A 17,822-nucleotide genomic window follows, 5' to 3' on the forward strand; every position below is an offset into this window, starting at 1 on the left:
TGTATTCAAAATCTAATATTGTAAGCCTGATACTATGGTTGGATCCTGTGAAGTATGTGAAAACACCATGGAAGCTCCTTAAATTTGTAATTTAGATATTTTTCCAAAATAATGGAAGTGAGGATTGGCTGGGGAGGTGAGGAAAGAAGAAAAGGTCCAATTTCTGTTTCTCTTCCAAACAGAACAAGAAGTCTTCAGGGATTCAGTAATAGAGATGGCAGAATGCCATGTCTTCAAGTGAAAATAAAATGATAGCTTTCTCTCTTCTGTTTATCCATCTGCAATTCAGTAGGACAAATGCAATACTCTTTTTAAAAAATGGGCTCTGGAACCTCAGTAAAAAGAAGTGAGTTCTCTGATTCATAAATAATGTCCCCAAATAAGAAATAAACAATAGTTTTGGGTTATGGCTTTGTTTTATTAAGGCAGGAGATTGGTACTGGCATGCTGATTTTTTCCAATGGATTATCCAGTTTTCATCCTTAAATTCCACATGCCTAAAATTCGATTCATTTCCCTCCCAATCTGACTTATCTCTTTGCCTATTTCTGTCAGTGCTATTTTAATTCTACCAACCATCTAAATTAAAGCCCTCATTCATTACTTCTGATTCCTACTCTGCTCTTGTCGGTAGAACCAATAAGGAAGCTCAGTAAGAATACAAATCCTAAGTACACTGGGATGGTGTCTCTTATTCACCTTTCATTCATTCTTTCACCCCTACCATATGACAAAGACAGTGACAGGTACTGGGTAAAAGTGAACAAGACAGTCACGATCCCTGCCTTCATGGAGCTTACAATCTAGTAGAAAAGACATACATTAAATAAAGATATAATAATAAATTGTAATAAGTGCTTGAAAGAAAAATACTTGGTATGGAGGAATTAATTAAGGAGTGATGGTAGTCAAAAAGGCTTCTCTCTGGTAGTAAAAACTGAGCTGAGACTAAAGGGTAAGTATAACATATAAGTAAGCTAGGTGAAGACTAGGGGAAGAGTATTCTAGGAAGAAAGGCAATGTGTGGGGAAACCCTAAGATAGGAAAGAGCCTGGCACACTTTAGGAAAATGCACAAAAGGCCACTAAGGCTGGAGTATTTAATAAATGGGCAGCACAGTGGCCTTGTAGACCATATTAAGAAGTTGGGTTTTATCTCATACTTCCATATAATGAGAAGCTTAATGGGTTATGTACATGATCTGATTTATGTCTTAAAAAGAACACTCTAACTGCTGAGTAGAAAATGGAGAGAAGAAAAGATGGAAACAGGAAAACTAGTTATGGGGCTACTGCAGTAGTTTTAGAAAGAGCTGAGGCTGGGCGTGGGAGCTCATAACTGTAATTCCAGCACATTGGGAGTCAAGGTGGGCGGATCAACCGAGGTCAAGAGTTTGAGACCAGCTCGGCCAATATGATGAAATTCTGTCTCTACTAAAAATAGAAAAATTAGCCACGCAAGGTGGTACATGCCTATAATTCCAGCTACTCAGGTGGCTGAGACAGGAGAATTGCTGGAACCTGGGAGGCAGAGGTTGCAGGAAGCTGAGATCGCACCACTGCACTACAGCCTGGGCAACAGAGTGAGATGCTGTCTCGAAAAAGAAAAAACAGAACGGAAAACAGGAGAGGAGGGGAGGGGAAAAAGGGAAGAGCTGAGAGTGACCTGAACTAATCAAAGCCATCTTCATTCCCAGGGCCTAGCACAGCTCTTGGTTCATATAAATAAATGAATCAATACCAGCATCAGTTCTCAAAGCTCTTTTTTTAATAGTATTTCCACTTGTTCCAGCATAGAGATATCCTCCTGTCTCTTTCTTAGACATAATTATGTTCATATCCAGGGCCAAATTTTTAGTCCACATCATGACAAAAAAAATTAGATGATCTCTACTGCCTCTAATTTAAAGTTCAAACTCAACTGCCACATTAAACTCCATATGAAAGTAAAGCATACTTTTAAAAAATCTCAATCACATAAATAAGCAAAAATTTATATACAAGAATATTCATCAGAGCGTTATTTACAACAGCAAAACAGAAACTATATGTGCTTCAATATAGGAAAAGTCAAATTATGGTACCTCTATATAATGAAACACTATACACCCCTCGAAAATGTTTTCAAGGAACATTTAATAATGTAGGGAAAAGTAAAACAATGTTAAATGAAATAAGCAGAATATAAAACAAACATAATATGATCTGAAGTCCAATTTTAAAAAGAATACATACACATACACATGGCCAAAAAGAAGTACAATGAAGTACAGAATTAGTGATCTACGGACTATAAGATTATGGGTGATTTTTACCGTCTCAATGTTTTTCTATTTTCCAAATTTTCTTCAATAGTAATACTTATATTCTCAGAAAATCTCCTAGTAACAGTTACATTTAAAAGGAAAAAACATCTTCAGCTGGATCCACACTGCTGTCTCCATTTTTGTTCAAATCTGTGGCTGTGTTTCCTACAGCCCAGCTTCTACCATTGCCTGAACATAGCATATTCCTGCTCTGCAGCTATGGGTCTGTGAGGCTTCCCTTAGCATCTCAAAGCCTGCTCTCAACATTTACTACACAAAGCACTAATCTGACCCAACATATGCTGCCTTTAGCTCTCATCTTCTCTGTCCAATTCACTGTTCTCTGTTTTTTTGTCCTTTCCCACAGCACCATGCACAGCATCGTCCTATAGAGGCATGTAATATTTGTCGACTGCCCAGAATGAACAAGTTACTCCAATATAAGGGTCACAATTTGGTTCTGAGAAGAACAGCATACCATGATCTCTTGGGTCTCTGCTGTTTTTCAGCCAAAAGCTGCTGCCATACTTCCCAGTTTGAATCATGGACTGATAGGGCAGGGAAGAGACTGGTGATCAGGTCTAGCTCGACCCTTGAAATGAACACTGAGTTCTAAAGGTACAGAGAGATTCTCTGAGTCTCAGAGAATCTGAGCCAGGCCTGGAAACACAGTAGCTCTAGATTCAGTGGTCTTATTCCCAGTCTGTTCTATGGCAGCTCACTCTGAGAGCTCTTCTCCCTAACTCTTCAAAGAATGTAAACTGACAAATTAAGTCTGGAAATGTCCATTCGATTTCCTGAATGTCCGTTTGGCAGGATGGAAAAAATTAATTTGGGGTTGCCATTGTGTTTTTCACTCTGTATAATTTAACTGTTAAATATCAAAGGTTCATTGAAGTAAATTAAAGTAGTTTTTAAGCGTAACGGTTAGGCACTTTAAAAATTGTTTTCAAGGCAGCACAGCACAAAGGCCAGAATCATCTGATTACAAATTCCTCCCAGGGATGTAAAATTAAAAGCATAATTCAGTGTACTTGTGAGGCTACATTTTCCCTTCTCACATCCTTGGAATAAATGAATGCAGACCTGAGTGAAGCCAGGGTGCATAACATGTGCTTATGTGCCAGTGTGAAAAGTACACATTTCACAACTCCAGGAAGACATATTAAAGTCACTGATGAATAATTATTCTGATAAAGCTCTAAGATCCTATGAGGTTAGGCTGTGATTTGAGTTGACAGCTTTGCTTATAAACATTGGTTCTAAAAAATACCAATTAATGATTCATTTGAATCCTGCTTTGCTCTGATACTGTCCAAATTCTGGCATTTCACGTCATGTCGTCATCTTTTACCATATAAACTTCAGTTTTATCAAGGCAAAGAGAGTAAAAAATACTTTCAAGTAAAAATAATACAAATAACAAAGGATCTATTTTACTGTTGTGAACTCTGACAATTTCCTCTTCGCATTAAAAAAGATAATAAGTGTCAAACCAGTTATTATAACACATGACAGCTTCAGAATAGAGACAGCATATCCAGCTTTATATTACTCAGTATAGACACATGGGAAAGAGCAAACAGTTTTTCTAACAGATTTCTCTGCCTCAATGCCAATATGGCAAATAATCATAGGAAAATGTTATTACTATACCTAATTTTCCCTTGGAGCTTTTAAATAGAAACTTTTGTTAACTGATTTTTAAAATATGCACAGGGAGTGAGGACAACAACACTACATGCGGTCCTGCCAGTGACATTCAGGCTTCAGAGAGGTGACACCTGGGATGGGTGGGGTTCTGAAGATTAATAAGGGCTGAGGACCAGAGGATGCATGACAAAGACAGATGTCTTTCCTAAAAGGGAAGAGCTCCTGAAATGGCATGAATTCCACTGAGGGAGAAGTTGGGGAAATGAAATGAGAAAGCTTAATCTGCGCTTTCTTTCTCTAATCACTGGGGATGACAGTCAAAATTAGAGGACAGTAAAGTAATCCAGATGTACAAGGAACAGAAGCAAAATGAAGTAGTTAAAAGACATTTTATTAGAGACTAAGAGTGATTCACTTCAACTAAGTGTTACCTAGTACCTACTATGTGCTAGCTGTAATATTGGAATACAATTCAATAGACAGGGCTTATTTTATAAGAGCAAACTCTCATCTACAGGACATGTCGGGGCAGAATCATGCTTACAATAAGATGCTCAGAAGCAAGACTGTCTTTTCCTTTATACCTAAAAAAGCTTGTTTAGCAAACAGGGTTATCTTTATCTGAAATGCTTCTAATCCTGTGCTTTGTATTTATGTCCATATCTTTTAGATAAGGCCTACTTTATTGCCAATTCTCACATTTTACTGAGCTAATGAGCAGTATCTACATGTGCTGATTTTATTTTCTGTCACCCTAATGTTATCATAACTTAATGCTATCAGGGAATAGGAAAGAATCAATGCTGATTATAGTTAAGAAAGCGAGGATGAAAGCAATATAAACTGGGGGTATTTGAATTTGTAAAGCCTCTACAGGAGGTCTTCTTATCCTAGAGTCAGTTAAGAATTACTCACTTAACTCAAACTGAGCAAAGATGCCATGAACACATCAAGTAAAGCCATCAGTGGCTCTCTGGTGAGGCAGCATGGTTTAGCGGAAAGAGAATTCACACAAGGTCTTTAGAGTCAGGGGAACCCGTTTTTGAAATCTGGCCCCATCACTTTTTAAAAACGGTGCAACCTCTCTGGGCTTCAATTTCTTCATCTGTTAAAAATGAGAATACCCCTGCTGCCACAGGTATGTTATACAGGATTAGGTAAGACAAAAAGCATGTGTGAGTGCCTAAGAGGAAGTAGCATGTGGTCAATACATGCTGTTTCCTCTCTTTTCCCTCAACTGCTTCCTACTAGGAAGGGGGAGGGGGTCAGAAGATTAAAAATTTTACTACCAGTCTCTGATTATGTGCATATATGTGTGAGGAGAAACATGTGCAAAGGAAGGTTATATATTTCCGAGTACTGGGCTCTCATGAGCTTTGCCACCTTTAAAATATTTTCATTTTATTTTATTGATTTGACTACCATATTAGCTTACTCATATATATCATCTGACACATCCATTTACTGGTCTTTTAAGCATCTCTGGGCATATGGATGCTTGAAAAACAGTTTATTAGTATGATTTGACTATCTCTATCTTGTCTCCTATTTTTTTTAGAGAATTACATGGCCGGCAGTGAGGATTGTGTCAAATCTCATCAGTCATCTACAACCACTTTCTCTGACCCTTTCTGCATCATTGAATTTGACTCCCTTTCTTCCCATACTCTCCTTGGAGGACCTAAGAGGAAATGTGGATGGGCAGACAAAACAGAAAACTAAAGGAGGGAAGATAGGTGGGTTCTTGGCTTCCGGAAGGATTCTGACCTACTTCACTTGCCTTCAAATTCTGTGTGAATTTATTTCAGCAGCTACAGGGAAGAGCTAAGAAATCCTGTTTTCCTTGGAGAAGGGAAGAAACAAATACCAGATTGAAACTCAGAGGAAACTTTGGAAATTATAAGCGAGGCTGCTACTATATAATGACCAAGTCGCCTTGGTATGTCTTGTGAGCTAAAATTCCATTTCACTTTTATCATATATAAAACCAGGATTATAGCTCCAGGAGGAGGTACAATCTGTGTTCTCTTTGGTCTGTCTGAACATCCCAAATAGTATCACAGTCTACCTGAAGAAGTGCTGCTGAAATAGACTGACAATGCTTCAATTATTTTGGCTGCAGGCGAAGACAAAATAAGTCTCAGGAGTTCTCCAAAAGCTCAAAAAGTTCTCTGTAAACTATGCTGTTATCAAACGGAAACTACAAGAATGCGACCAACACCACAGAAGGAGAGATTTCCCTGGGCTTTGCTCTGGCTATGAGAGTTTCCAAATATGCAATGAAAAGTCAGTGGAACCTGACAGGGGCCCAATGTGGAGCACAGGGGTTCAGACACACAACCCCTCCAGCTCCTCTCCCGACGGCTTCCCACCCACTGAGCACTGGCCAAACCCTGGTTAAGTGAGCACTGACCTTCCTGTTTATCTGATAATCCACACAGTGTAGATGGGAAAAAATTGAAAGATAGAAAGGAGGAAGCATTAAAAAAAATCATTTCCTCAATGTTAGTAAAAACATAAATTGGTTACATGACAAACATGAGGTGGTGATTATGTTAATGGTACAATGGCAAAGTTATTACAATCTTTGGAAGAAAAAAAAAATCTCATTTCTTCAAAACTTTCCAACATTTTAAAATCCAAGCCCAGGCTTGAATCATTGCTTTATGAGGTCACACTCTCTTTCTGACCACATCTGTGTGACTGGGCCACCAAGTCCCACTGATGTAGTTGGTATTACTACTGCTCAATCAACACCTCTCAGAACAACAACTTTCACTTCAGAATCCAAGTCTCAAGTTATAGGGGGCACTAAAATCTTTTTTTATTTTATTTTTATTTTTATTTTTAAAAGACAGGATCTGGCTCTGTCACCCAGGCTGGAGTGCAGTGGTGCAATCTCGGCTCACTGCAACCTCCACCTCCCGGGCTCAAGCAATCCTCCTGCCTCAGTCTCCTGAGTAGCTGGGACTACAGGTGTGCACCACCATGCCTAGCTAACCTTTGTATTTTTGGTAGAGAAAGGGTTCCGTCATGATGCCCAGGCTGGTCTGGAACTCCTGGGCTCAAGCGATCCTCCTGCCTCGGCCTCCCAAAGTGTGGAGATTACAGGCTTGAGTCACTGTGCCCAGCTGAGCACTAAAATCTTTAAATAAATGCTGTTTTCTATAGACTGCTAAGAGAAATAGAAAGGAAAAAAGCAATACAGTACTTAATATTTACTTAAGAAGTACCACTGGAAATTGAGGGGAGAGTGTACTCTTTGGCAACAGATAAACGTAGCTCTGAAACCCTGCCTTGCTCCTTGCTAGCTGCATGATTCTGAGCAAGCTTCTTGATACTCAGCTTCCTCATCCATAAATACGGGGAACAATGCACTTCCTTTGCAGGGCTCTTGTGGGCTGAGAGACAGCATGCATTCAACACTCAGAGTACCTCCCCTTTGTCGGTGCTCAATCAACAGTAGCTCATCTCTGCCATTCCTGGAATTAAGGCAGAAGACCCACAGTACAGCACTCTGCTTAGGAGCTCTTATGAAAAGTGTAGGTCAGATTGGTGCAAGTCCTGTCAAATGGGCATTGGTGGGTTACACAATCTGCTTTTAGCCTCTCATTTAAATTAAGCATGGGCCAGAACATCAAACTCTTTTCAAGAAATCAGTGCTTTAACTGGGAGCCTGAGACTACCTCCAGGCAAAGTAGTATATAAGTAAAAAGCTCTAATTTTGCTTGTAGCTCAGCTATAGAACACGCCAAAAGCCCCCACCAAACCCACTGTTCTGAGTAATGGAAGTGTACTCTGAGAACCATCCGAAAAGAAGCCTGACAACTTGCCTGTCTTACTCCCCACCTGACCTCAATCTTTCTTCCTCTGAGTGGATGATTCCAGTGCCAGTTTTAGATCCAGTGCCTACCCAAGATTTGGCGCTTCCCGAACAGACTGTAGTGTTGGTAGACAGCATATAGCCATCACGCAGGCTGACACTAAGAGATAATGGGTATGAATGTGTGCTCTGTGCAAAATCCTCACGGGGAAGGAAGGCAACACCTGGGTACCTCTGGCAATGTAAAAATTATCTTCTTTTAAAAATGCTCTTTAAACAAAGAGCTTTATATCTAGACTCAAAAATGCCTTTCCCTCAGTATCAGCTTCTCCCAGGTAAAAGGAAGTGAAGACAGAAACAATGGCAATCCCATTGAGTAGGGAGAGGCAAAACAGAAAGATCTATTCTAACATGAGAGGAGCCCATGATGATGTGAACGGGAAAGAAGAGAGAAGAACAGCATATAACCTGGAAGATTCAAGTACATTCACAGATAGATACTCTCCCAAGGTGTGCAGGAATCTAGCCCTTCTTCAAGGAGACAACCATAGCATCATATAATTCAAATTAATTCCTTTCTGAATGAGAGCTGAGTAACAAAGACAAAACTTGGCAAGATGGCACAGCACAGTGAGTGCAAAATTGTATTCCCAGTTGATACTTGGTGAGATGTTAGGTTGTCAGCTTAATGTAAAATAAAATGAGGCCGCACATCGTAAAGTGTTTTGAAAAGTAAAAATCCAAGGGAAATATGAAGGCAGCATTTTAATGAGTCTAGAGAAAATGAACTCCGGGGTGAGCAGCTCTGCTCACGACCTCTTTTCAGTTGGTATCCCATAGGCCTCTGGGAAGTGAGGCACATGAAGGAGGGGCCAGTGCCTGCCTCCACACTACCCCCTCTCCCCTAATGAGGCTGGTAGCACCATTTGCTAGCACCTGGCAGATGAGAGAGAAAGAAAACCTGGTGTGGAGACCCCCATCCATTAAAGGCAAGAGAGTGAAAAGTGGGAGAGAAAGCTCCCAAGTTCAACAGCAGTGACCTGGGGTCATGCAGTGAGGACTTACAAAGGCATAAAAGCTTCTTTATTCAGGTGGTTCCTTTCACCGCAACTTATTTCATGATGCTTAATGCAGGCAGTTAAAAGAACAGTTCAGTTGGATATAACTTACAGTACGTCACACAAATCTGGAGTGCCCATGGAACACTAATTTCAGGGTACACACTGAGATTATAACCAGACTTTTTGCCAGGGGCAGCTTGTAACTCAGAAAGTCATGTTTCATTAATGTGCTGTATAATGTTGAAGGGGAAAGTAACTATTTGTTTTGTTGTGTTTCTTCCCAGTCCAAGAAGAAAGCATTTGGAGAAGAGCTACACATGCTCAACTGAACTTCCTGTCAAATTGTTCCCACTCGTTTTGGCACAAGTCTGCTTAGGCCATCTCTCATTAACATTTACTCTTGCCCTGAGCCCTCTATGCCCCCAACCCCTGCTAATCTTCCACAAGCAAGCTGATCACACCGGGATTTGCTTTTCCCAGACACGTTTGATTCTCACTTTCTCCTGAACCTAGAAATGTGCTTCCCACCAAAGCATGCCAGGCACTAACTCATCCCTACTGAAAGGGGCTGTTAAAAGCCCATCTTCTTCCAAATGGTAGTGAGGTGATCCTTTTTCTTTCTTTTTTCTTTTTTTACTTTTAGCTACTCCTCAATTCTGATGTTCAGTAACAATGTATTCCACTTAAAAAAGGGAAATCATATTAATTATTCTAAGATATAAACACTTAATTTTATTCATGCTCTTGAATTACTTTCCTTTCTACTGCATGTTTGTGTAGCTGTTACACGAGTCCTTTCTACTGATGTAGCTGTCATCCCTTCAACTCAGTTCTTGCCAAACACTGAGCTATGTCTGGAGATACAAAGATAACTACTCTTGTTGAAGAGATGCCAGTTTAGTGGGGGAGACAGACATGTAAACAGATCTGTATCTGAGATAGATGGCCTGGGTAGGAAAAGAATATATATAGCACAAATAACTCAGTGGACCTGCAAAAACAGAGCTTGAGGCCATGATATACCACAAAGACCCAGCAAGGCACAAGCACTATCAACATGAAGGTAAGGCTTCCATTTTTGCCTCTTTCAATCTGTGCACATCTATTCTACATACTCTGCCTTTCCTCCTGTTACAGGAAAAGAAGGAACCTCAATTCTACCTAAAGCCAATCTTCTCCTTGAGCTAGAGATCCAGCCCCTCTCCCATAATCAGGTACACGGCCCCTACAAAGATCCACTCTCCTGCCTTATCAAATCCTCCCTCCCTGTGGTATCATTCTAGTCCACACACACACATACCTTAACATCATCCTCCCTTGACCCTAGGTCCCCCTCCATCCTCTTCATCACTTCTCTGCTTCCCCTCCCAGTGATACTTTATCTTCTACATGTATTGCTACCCCTGTTTCCTCAGCCTCTATTCCCTTCTCCCTTGACTCCACCGAAATGGCTCTTAAAGGACACCACTAAGCTCTATCTTGCTACATCCAGGAGTCGACTTTCTGTTACCTACTGTCCTCTCCCATTTCCCCTCCCCATACTAAAAGACTGACTTTTTAAGACTTCCATGAAAATGCTGTCCTTGTTTTCTTCCTGCCTCCCTGGCAGCTCCTTCCCAGTCTCTTGTATTCACTTTTCCTTGCCCACCTGCCGTCTGGTCTTCCCTATGGTCCATTCTCACACTGGATCACGCTAGAGTTATCTTTCAAAAATCTAAACTACCATCACCTGGTTTAAACCCTTCTATGGTTTCCCATCATCCTTAGAATTCCACACTATCAAGTCCCTGTAGGACATGGCTCCTGTCTACCTGTCTGCCCTCATTGCTAAACATACCTCCCTCCCAACACCCTACAGACTATCGACCCACCAGATTTCAGACACACATGGCCTTCTTTCTGTTCCTCAAAAACTTCAAGCTAGTTCCCACTTCACAGCCTTTACTCTTGCTGTTCACTAGCCTGGAACACTTCTCCCTTAGATTGCTGCATAGCCAACTTCTTGTAGTTCAAGTTTTGGCTCAACTCACTTCCTCAGAAAGGCCTTCCCTGACCGTTCTGCTCAAGTGCTCCTTCCCCAAACTCAACCACTTGCTACCTTATTCCCCCATTCCAATTTTGTCAAAATATGACTAGTCAGTATCATACTTATTTCTTTACATCTCATTTTTCTATCTCTCCTACTACAATGTAAACTGCATTAAGCAACAACTTAATCTCGTTTACTGCTATATGTCTACTTCCAGGCACAGTGTTTAGTATATTGTGGGTGCTCTGTAAACATTTTACTCAATGGATAAATGAAATGACGATGAAATCCTCGTTTAGAATCCTGTGTTCAGCTCTTTGCTCTTCAACTGTAGACATGCACAGAAGCGTAAAGGTGAGACATAATAACTAGTGCACAGGGAAATTAGACCTATGAAACTAGAACTAGAATTACTAACGAAGTATTATCTTTTTATTCTTCAGGGGTAATCATTAGTTGTTTTTTAAATGTCTAATGAGGATTAAATAAAAAGAAATGGATTAAAGGTTCAGCAGATGGGCGAAAGTTCTAGAGTAGATAAAATGTGGGTTAGATTTATGAAAACACTTCCTGGGTCTGACTACTATTTGAGATTATAATCAGTTCCTGAAGAAGAATACTGGATATCTTTTTAAAACAAAAAGAGATAACAGTAATCCTTTATCAATTGAGTGCTTCCTTTGTACCAAGACCTCTGCTAAGGCTGTTTTACAAGCCTGATCTCCTTTGACATTTGTAGCAACCCTATGAGACAGGTACAGGGATAGCTGGGAGATGTCATGGGTTCGGTTTATGACCACACAATAAAGCGAGCCACACAAATCTTTTGGTTTCTCAGTGCATATAAAAATTACGTTTACACTGTATGGTAGTCTATTAAGTGTGCAACAGCATTATGTCTAACAAAAAAGTACAGATTAATACATTAATCAAAACATACTTTACTGCTAGAAAATGCTAACAATCATCTGAGTCTCAAGTGAGTCCATCCTTTTGCTGCTGGAGGATCTCGCCTCAACGTTGATGGCTGCTGACTGATCAGGGTGGTGGCTGCTAAGGCTGGGGCGGCTGTGACAATCTCTTAAAGTAAGACAATGATGAAGTCTGCTGCATCTATTGACTCTTCTTTCATGAAAGATTTATCTGTAGCATACGATGCTGTTTGACAGCATTTTTACCAATAGATCTTCTTTCAAAATTGAGGTCAATCCTCTCACACCCTACTACTGCTTTATCAACTAAGTTTGTGTGACAGCCTAAATCTTTTGTTCCAGAATCTACCATTTCAACAATACTCACTGCATCTTCACCAGGAGTAGATTCTATCTCAAGAATTCTATCTTCACTTTCTTTGCTCATCCATAAGAAGTAACTCCTCAACCATCGAAATTTTTTCATGAGACTGCAGCAATCCATTCATATCTTCAGACTACATTTACTGCTGTTAATATTTTGACCACCTCTCACGAATCACCAATATTCTTAATGGCCTCTAAATGGTGAATACTTTCCAGAAGGCTTTCAATTTGCTTTGCCCAGATCAGAGGAATCAGAGGAATTTGCCATCAAAGGAATCACTATCGATAGCTATAAACTATAGCCTTACAAAATGTATTTCATAAATAAGACTGGAAAGTTGACATGATTCCTTGATCCATCGGCTGCAGAATGGATGTTGTGTTAACAGGCATGAAAACAACATTCATCTCCTTGTACAGCTCCATCATAGCTCCTGGGTGACCAGGTACATGGTCAATGAGCAGGAATATTTTAAGAGGAACTGTTTTGTCTCAGCAGTAGGTGTCAGCCGTGGGCTTAAGATATTCAGGAAACCATGCTGTAGACAGATGTGCAGTCATCCAGGCTTTGTTGTTCCATCTATAGAGCACAGGCAGAGTAGATTAAGCATAACTCTTAGGGCCCTAGGATTTTCAAAGTGATAAATGAGCGCTGGCTTCACCTTAAAGTTATCAGCCACATTAGCCCCTAACAAGAGAATCAGAAATGTCCTTTGAAGCTTTAAAGCCAGGCAGTGACTTCTCCTCTCCAGCTATTAAAGTCCAGGGTGGCATCTTCTTCCAATAGGAGGCTATTTCATCTATCTTGAAAATCTGCTGCTTAGTGTAGCCACCTTCATCAATGATCTTAGCTAGGTCTTCTGGGTAACTTGCTGCAGCTTCTACATAAGCAGCTGCTGCTTCATCTTGCATTTTTATGTAATGGAGATGGCTTCTGTTCTTCATCTTATGAATCAATCTCTGCTAGCTCCAAGATGAATCAACCTCTGCTAGCTCCAAGCTTTTGTTTCCACACCTCTCTCAGCCTTCATAGAACTGAAGAGTTAGGGCCTTGCTCTGAATCAGGCTTTGGCTTTAGGGAATTTTGTGGCTGGTTTGGTCTTCTATCCATACCCACTCAAACGTTCTCCATATCAGCAATGGCTGCTTTGCTTTCTTATCATTCCTGTGTTCACTGGAGTGCTTGGACTGTCCTTCAAGAACTTTTCCTTTGCATTCACAGCCTGGCAAACTGTCTTAAGAGGCTTAGCTTTCAGCCCACCTCAGCTTTCAACATGCCTTCTTCAGTAAGCTTAATCATTTCTAGCTTTTGATTTAAAGCGAGAGAGATGTGGCTCTTCCTTTCACTTCAACACTCAGAGACTACTGTAGGGTTATTAACCAGCCTAATTTCAATATTGTGTCTCAGGGAATAGGGAGACTGGAGGAGAGGGGGAGATGGGGGAACAACCATTCGGTGGAGCAGTCAGAATACACACATTTATTAAATTCTGTCTTCTACGGGTGTGGTTTATGACGTTCCAAAACAATTACAATAGTAACATCAAAATCATCGATTACAGATCACTACAATAGACATAATAATGAAAAGTTTTGAAATATTGTGAGAATTACCAAAATGTGACATAGGCACAAAGCACATGCTGCTGGAAAAATAGGCCAAAAGACTTGTTGAACATGGGGTTGCCATAACCTTCGGTTGGTAAAAACAAAACAAAACAAAACACCACAGTATCTGCAGTGTGTAACAAAAAGGGGTATGCTTGTAGCACTATTCTCATTTTAACTTGAAATGGTCAGATAGTTGGTAAATGACCAAGCTAGGACCGAATTCAGTCCATTTAACTCTAAAATCTGTGCTTAACACTTATGTTTACAAGAGAGAGTTTAGACGGGCCCTGCTGAGAGCATGAGAGCTAACTATTTGATTTGTACCCAAATCTAGGATTCTAACATATTTTCAGGAACAGCACAAAGGACACAATATGAAGAACAATTTAAAATAGTCCTGTGTAAGGTAGATTCCATCTTTGAGCTTTTGGTTCTAAAGACATTTGAAGAACTAGACAAAATTATGTGCTTGTGGTTATCCATTACATAAATTATCTCCTGTCATTCTGAAGGATTATTTTATTTATAATCTGAAGACCTATCTTAGAAGGGGGTAGACTGGGTGTGGTAGCCCATACCTGTAATCTCAGCACTTTGGGAGACCAAGGAGGGCGATCACTTGAATTCAGGAGTTCAAGACAAGCTTGTGCAATGTGGTGAAACCCCATCTCTACAAAAAATACAAAAATTAGCTGGGCGTGGTGGCACATGCCTGTAATCCCAGCTACTCTGGAGGCTGAGGTGGGAGGATCACCTGAGTCCAGGGAGGTCGAGGCTGCAGTGAGCTGAGATCACATCCACTGCATTCCAGCCTGGGTGACAGAGCGAGAGAGACAGAGAGAGAGTCAGCGAGAGAGAGAGAGAGAGAGAGAGAGAAGGAAGGAAAGAAAGAGGAAAGGAAAGGAGAAAAAGAGAAGAAAGGAGAAGAAAGGAAAAGAAAATAAAAAACAAAGAAAAAAGAAAAGTGGAGGGGAATCGAGTTTCCAAGTATCACTAGGTATGACTAAAACAATTTCTTGCTCCTTTAAGGTTTTGAACAGAGATCAGCAAACTATGGCCTGCGAGCCAAAAGTAAATTTTATATTTTTAAAGTTTTGTTTAGAAAAAGAAGAATTTGTAACAGAGACTTTATGTTGCCCACAAGGCCTGAAATTTTTATTATCTGGTCCTTTACCAAAAACATTTGTTGACCTCTGCTCTAGATCTTAAAAATGGGTGCACAAAGTATGAAATAGGTGTAATAGAGAATAAAATCCTTAGTTAGAAAAAGCAATTCCCTAAAGGTTGTTTTTTTTGAGACAAGGGATCAAGCCATCCTCCCACTTCGGCCTCCCGAGTAGCTGGGACTACAGGCGCATGTCATCACCTCTGGCTAATTTTTAAATTTTTTGTAGAGACAGTGTCTTGCTGTGTTGCTGGTCTTGAACTCCTGGCTTCAAGCTATCCTCCCACCTCGGCCTCCCAAAGGTGTGAGCCACCATGCCCAGCCCCTATAGGTTTAAGTGTCCAAGGGATTTTTTTTTTTTAATATCAACAACAAAGATTCCCAGAGTCAGATTTTAAAAAGGATCTAGCCTCCCAACTTAGCATCAATGAGATGATATTAGGGGACAAAAAAAGAAAAAGAAGATGCTGAGAAGCTTGGGGAAGAATCAGAATTATCCAGTTTTAGAGCTGCAAGGAACCGTATAGAAACTATGGACCAATGTTCTCTAGCTCATAAATGAAGAAACACCCAGGGACGGGGCAGTGGCTTCAGGCTGCGATGTGTTGGCATAGCACAGTCCTGTCTCTGGGCTCCTAGGCCACGTCTGTTCTCACTGTGTCATGAGGCCTTTACCTTATTACAGAGACATGCTCTGCAAACCAAGGTGTGGTGGACAGCTTTTTAAAAGGTCAGACGAAAACCAGCAGCTCTGCAAAGAATGTGTGATCTGAAGGTGAAGTCTCAACCCATTTTGTTAAGAAAAATTAATGTTTCTTTTTTTATAATGCTTTTTTGAATTTCAAAAGTGGTACACATTCATTATAGAATTTTCATTAAGAAAATTATTTTCAATAAGGAAATGCAAAAAAAATTAAAGAGAATAATTATTCATAATCTCTCCAACCAATAATAAAATATTTTCGACATTTTATTATTTCCTTGCAACTTTTTCTTTTTTTTTTTTTTGAGACAGAATCTCACTCTGTCATCATCCACGCTGGAGTACAGTGGCATGATCGGGGCTCACTGCAGCCTCGACCTCCCAGGTTCACGGGATCCACCTGCCTCAGCTTCCCAAGTAGCTGGGACTACAGGCATGCTCCACTATGCCTGGTTCATTTTTGTATGTTTTGTAGAGACAGGGTTTCACCATGTTGTTCAGGCTGGTCTTGAATTCCTGGGCTCAAGTGATCCACCTGCCTTGGCTATCCGAAGTGATGGGATTATAGGCATGAACCACTGTGCCTGGCCCTTATAGCTTTTTTAAAAATGCAGATACACATATGCTATTTGAAAAATTAGAATATTCCCAGAAGTTTGAGACCAGCCTGGGAAACATAGGAAGACCCCATCTCTACAAAAAAATTTAAAAATTAGTTGAGCATGGTGGCACGTGCCTGTAGTCCCAGCTACAAGGCAAGTTGAGGCGGGAGGATCACTCGAGCCCGGGAGTTCAAAGTTGCACTAAGCTGTGATTGTGCCACTGCACTCCAGCCTGGGTGACAAGAGTGAGAAGATCCTGTCTCAAAAATAAATAAGTAAATAATTATAGTATTCTTTTTCACTTAATGTCAGCATTTTTGTGTCATGTAAATTTTCCTAAAACCTTTTAACATTATACAATTCCATTGTGTATATGTATAATAATTTCTGTAACTTCCAGGACCAGAATGTTTTACCTCACCCTCACCAACAGTGACTATGAGCATTATTCAAAATATTTTTCCATTTGATAAGCACGAAATGGTTTCTCTTTGTTTCATACTGACGTTGATCCTTTCTTCACATGGCATTTATTTATATGCCATCTTTTGTGAATTGTCTATTCCCAATATCACACGTCCTATTCCCATTTTTCTTCTGAGGTATTCATCTTCTTTTTGATGATAAGAGCCAAACAGAAAATATTTTAACCTTTTCTTCTATCATAAATATTGTATGTTTCCCACTTTGCCATTTGCCTTTTAATTTTGTCCTTTTAATTTGTTGTTGTTTTAAGCTCGAAATGTAGCATTTCCAGCTAGTCAAATCCTCTGCATTTGTCCTTTGTAATGCCATATAAGGGATGATCTACCGAAGCTGGCTAATGACCTATTAGCTTCTAAAAAGCAGCCAGTGTAAGTCCCCCAAATCTGCACAGCCTGCAGAGGTTCCACTCAGTGGTGGCCAGATGGAAGGAATGTGGAGTAGAAACGCTACCAGAAGGACTACAAGTCAGGAGGCCCAGATGCTAGTCCTGGGTTTGCTGCTTGCTTGCTGCAAGTCCTTAGGCAAATCTCCCATTCTCTCTGGGTACCATATCCCTCTGTCAACAAAATGAAAGGTGTGGACACTACAATCTCAAAAGAAACATCCATTTCTTTTTTTCTTTTTTTTGAGACAGAGTTTTGCTCTGTTGCCCAGGCTGGAGTGCAGTGGTGAAATCTCAGCTCACTGCAACCTCCGCCTCCCAGGTTCAAGCAATTCTCCTGCCTCAGCTTCCTGAGTAGCCGGGATTACAGTTGTGTACCACCAGGCCTGGCTAATTTTTGTATTTTTAGTAGAGACCAGGTTTCACCATGTTGGCCAAGCTGATCTCAAACTCCTGACCTCAGGTGATCCACCCGCCTCAGCCTCCCAAAGTGCTAGGATTACAGGTGTGAGTCACTGTGCCTGGCCGACACATCCAGTTCTAATGCTCACTCTTATTTGACACGTGAAAGAAGGGAAGTCAGTGCTAGATGTTCCAGGCTAGTCAGAATCCACAACCCCAGAGAGACCTGTCAATGAGAACAGGGAAGAAGGTGAGAGACAGTAAAAACGAATGTCTGGCAGGAGAAAACCTGCAGCCCTTTT

The 17,822-nt window shown here is 40.5% G+C and overlaps 1 protein-coding gene and 1 long non-coding RNA gene across 15 annotated transcripts in view; one reads left to right on the top strand and one right to left on the bottom strand.

Moving 5' to 3' along the window:
- Positions 1–9,577, top strand: part of LOC129473754 (uncharacterized) — a 28,649-nt gene extending 19,072 nt beyond the window's left edge. The window contains exons 2-3 of the long non-coding RNA XR_008654356.2: positions 5,517–5,694; positions 9,127–9,577. This is a non-coding gene — a long non-coding RNA (uncharacterized lncRNA). The remainder of the gene's footprint in view (positions 1–5,516; positions 5,695–9,126) is intronic.
- BTBD9 (BTB domain containing 9) overlaps positions 1–17,822 on the bottom strand; it is a 507,047-nt gene that overhangs the window by 325,325 nt on the left and 163,900 nt on the right. The window lies entirely within an intron of this gene.

Source organism: Symphalangus syndactylus, chromosome 23, assembly GCF_028878055.3.
Source record: "Symphalangus syndactylus isolate Jambi chromosome 23, NHGRI_mSymSyn1-v2.1_pri, whole genome shotgun sequence".
Classification (NCBI taxonomy): domain Eukaryota; kingdom Metazoa; phylum Chordata; class Mammalia; order Primates; family Hylobatidae; genus Symphalangus; species Symphalangus syndactylus.